Source organism: Lupinus angustifolius, chromosome LG16, assembly GCF_001865875.1.
Source record: "Lupinus angustifolius cultivar Tanjil chromosome LG16, LupAngTanjil_v1.0, whole genome shotgun sequence".
NCBI lineage: Eukaryota > Viridiplantae > Streptophyta > Magnoliopsida > Fabales > Fabaceae > Lupinus > Lupinus angustifolius.
In genome coordinates, this window is record NC_032024.1 from 10,934,430 (window position 1) to 10,938,728 (window position 4,299).

The 4,299-nt window shown below is 37.3% G+C and overlaps 1 pseudogene; it reads left to right on the forward strand.

Moving 5' to 3' along the window:
- LOC109329305 overlaps positions 1 to 2,604 on the forward strand; it is a 4,655-nt pseudogene extending 2,051 nt beyond the window's left edge.

Below are 4,299 nucleotides of genomic sequence, written 5' to 3' on the forward strand. Positions count from 1 at the left end.
CCTTGTCGGGAGATGGCTTAAGGATGGGCCGATCATGTGTTTGATTAATACGTTTGCATTTGATTCTGATTTAAGAATGCATTGCATTGTGACCATGAAGTAGTGGAGAGGAAATGACGGGACGACTTAGAGCACCGTGATGTAAGAGGGACGACACTGATTGGATGGTGATTCGCCAACAGTGTCTTGAGGGAGAGTCTGGGTGAGACGAGTCCCTTGTATTCCTGGGGAGGTACCTTGTTGGATTGGACAGTTCTCACATGCCAAACTAGGCAATCTCTGGCAACCCCGGGATTGCATTCGAGATCGATGAGAGGGATGCCCAGAAAGCGTTTGTACAACCTAGGTTCGGGTAGGACTGTTCCTGAGGGAACCGATCGATCTATTTTTAATTCCTTGCGAGGATATGTTATTTCGGGTGGTACAGAACGGCTTGGTATGGGACCTGTACTCTCGATTATTTTCGATTAGGATGTTGGATGGATATTGATGTAAGGTGGATAATCATGACATATCATGCATACATTATCATTGTGAAAGTTAATTCCCACATGCGAGGACGAGGTCATTGAGCTTGTAAATGTGGAGAGTTCGGTGGAGGTGATCAACCTCGTGTCAGAATCAGAAGAGGAGGAGGACCCGAGTGAGGGGTCTAGTATTCCGGGAATCTTCTGAGTCAGCTTGGGGGCCAGTCGATGTCCTCGTTTCAGTTTTTGATGGGGGGCTGTGTATCTGGTGATTTTGTACATGTAGTGGCGATTTAGATTCTGCCTTTGATGATGTAGTTTGTATGATCTAATTATGACTTAACTAATTATATGCATTGTGTTATTCAGGAAATTGTGAATCAGGTTAAGTTATCATTCGATAACGATAAGTTGATTTCCGCATTCGAGTTACTTAAAGTAATGTCCCAGAAAAGGAAGGTTTTGAAAAGGAAACAATTTTATACAATCTCTTTATTCAAAAAAAAAATTTACCCATTTTTCCGCAATGTTTTTTAGAAGTATTTTTCGGGGCGTTACAACTAGCTGTTGTGTTTGCCTTCGAAAAATTTAGGTCCTTCCTAGTAGGTTCTAAATTTATAGTCCATACTGATCACTCAGCCCTGATATACTTGATGAGTAAGAAAGAAGCCAAGCCATGTCTCATCTGATGGATTATCCTTCTGCAAGAATTTGATCTGGAGATTGTTGATAGAAATGGAATAGATAATCTAGTTGCAAATCACTTATCTCGGCTTGAAGATCCAAGTGGAGGGGAGGAGGACATACCTATTGATGATTCCTTTCCTGATGTGCAACTCCTCCTCCTCGACACTGTAGAGGCACCTTGGTATGCTGACTTTGAAAACTATTTGGTTAGCAAGATTCTTCCACCTGAAATGACACCACAACAGAAAAAGAAATTCTTCTCAGATTTGAAGAACTATATCTGGGATGATCCTTACCTCTATCGACTATGTGCTTATGGTATTTATAGAAGATGAGTTCCAGAAGAAGAAGTGTCAAAGATCCTGAGTTGTTGCCAATCTGCCTCTTATGGAGGTCATGCTAGTACTTCAAAAACAATAGCATAGATATTCCAATGTGGTTTTTTTGGCCACACATATTCAGAGATGCAAGGAATTTTGTTCTCACCTGTGATTCTTGCCAAAGGGTGGGGAACATATCAAAAAGGCATGAAATGTCAATGAACCTCATCCTTGAGGTGGAGATATTTGATGATTGGGGAGTTGACTATATGGGACCTTTTCCTACTTCAAACAATAACAAATATATCTTGGTGGCAGACGACTATATTTCTAAGTGGGTGGAGGCAATTTCATCTCCACACAATGATGCTAAAACGGTCATCAAACTATTTACCAAGATCATATTTCCAAGGTTTGGAGTCCCGAGGCTGGTTATTAGTGATGGAGGCTCACACATCATTGAAAGACATTTTGAAAACCTCTTGAAGAAGTATGGTGTTTCTCATCGAGTTGGTACCCCTTATCACCCTCAAACAAGTGGTCAAGTGGAAGTATCAAATCGTGAGATTAAGAACATATTGGAGAAGAGAGTGTATAGGAGCAGGAAATATTGGTCCTTAAAGCTTGATGATGCTTTATGGGCTTACCGTACTGCATATAAAACACCCATTGGTATGTCACCATTCAGGTTGATTTATGGCAAGCCTTGCCACCTTCCTATGGAATTAGAGCATAAGGCGTATTGGGTAGTCAAATTGCTAAACTTTGATATGAAAGTTGCTAGAGAAAAGAGGAAATTCCAACTGCAAGAGTTGGATGAACTGAGGTTGGATCCTTATGAGAATGCTCGTACTTACAAAGAAAGAACAAAACGATGGCATGACAAACACATACTCCGCAGAGAATAACTAGTTCTCTTATTCAACTCCAGATTGAGGCTCTTTCCAGGGAAGCTAAAGTCTAGATGGTCAGGTCCGTTCAGAGTCACCAAGGTTTACCCTTATGGAACAGTTGAGATATGGAATGAGGAAAGGGGAAACTTCAAGGTGAATGGTCAACTTTTGAAGCATTATCTAGAAGATGAGCGACTGGATAAACAAACAAACATAGTCCTCTTGGATCCTACATGAGCTACAAAGATCAACCGTCAAGTTAATGACGTTAAACGAGCGCTTCGTGTGAGGCAACCCACACTAGAGGTACATTTTTAAATTCATTAATTTTAGTGTTTTAGTGTCGGCTTTAGTTCCTCCCAGAGTTCAGAGCCTTTGTAAAGGGATGTATATAGTGTCGGCCACAAACAAATGGTGTTGCTGCCCAGGATATTTGCACTTAACCCATCTAGGACATATGGCCATTTAGGACATTTTTCTCTTCTTTTGCATGTACTTCCATTACATCCAATGAAACCAACCACTTATAATTGGCACATGAGTTAAGGACACTTCATACCTAACCCGTGAGTTTTCTTTTTCTTTCTCTTATTGTTTAGATTTTTACATTGGGGACAATGTAAATTTCTAAGTTTGAGGGGTTTTTGCATTTAGATAGTTCATTCATTTCATGTATACCATATAGATTTTAAATTTTTTAGGTTGAATATTCATATTATCATGCATTATCATATGTCTCATTAATCATCTATCCCCAGGTTTGTTCTATGTGTTGTCTATCTGCTGTAAATGAAAAAGTATGCATGAATGATGATTGTTGATCTATGATCCTCATTAAAGAAAAAAAATTGTTGATAGAATAATAACATGAAAGACATTAGATTTGACAATTGTGAATTAAATTTGGTTAAATAAAGGTCTTTGTTTCATAACTTTTGTTGATTGCACCAAATGTGAGAATCTTGAGTCAAACACAATAAGGGTTTTGATTTGAATTAACAATTACATGAAACCCATTTTTTTCTTTAATGAGTGCATAATTTTCTATGATTGTATATTCTAGAACTTGATTTGTGACCGTTTCAAGATTGAAGTCTATCTATATGCATTAAAATGATAGAGGCAAATAGAATTTTTTCTTTTGACCTTCAACCGCTTGCTATAAACATCAAAAACTCATTAGTTGTCCACTTTTGAGCCTGGGCTTTAATGATTTTTCATAGCTACTCAAATGTGGGTTTGGCGTAATTTATGATGTGTGGTTGAAGCAATGAGAAAGGTAAAGGCCATGTGTAATGAAAGAATTCATAAAAAGGTGAAGAATAAAATAAATAAATAAATTTCATCTCTTCTCTTTTAGAAAATCTCAACAAAAAAAGAAAAAGAGAAAGAAGAAAAAAAAAGGAAAAAAAAGAAGAAGAAATACAAAGTATACTAAAAGAGAAGGGACTGGAAAAAAAAGTGTGCTGTAAGGAGAAAAATTGATTCAAAAAAGGTCATATGATAAAGTAAGGCCTATCAAGATAATCTCAATGCTTCCGTCAGATGTCTAAAAGATTTAAGTATTTTGGGAAACATTTGTAAGCATTTTGAATTATCATTTCTTTGACTATCCTACCTTAAATCATTCACCTTGGTCCCATTACAACCATTTAAAGACCTCTTGATTTTTGCATTCATTCAAATACAGTCAGTGGCAATTTGGTCTATAATCAAGTCTATGGTAATTTACTTTCATGAAATTTTTTGAGTGAAACACTATGACCCTTAAACACATGAGAGTGATGAGAGAAGAGTGATCCTAATTCATGCAATTGTTATGACTTAAGGACTTAGCTTGAATTAAATTTGTTTATGATTGTCTAGTCTTGATGTCTGGATTGTTTCAAAATAAACATGAGATTGCTTGTTATTTTGGGTCATAGTTTCTAT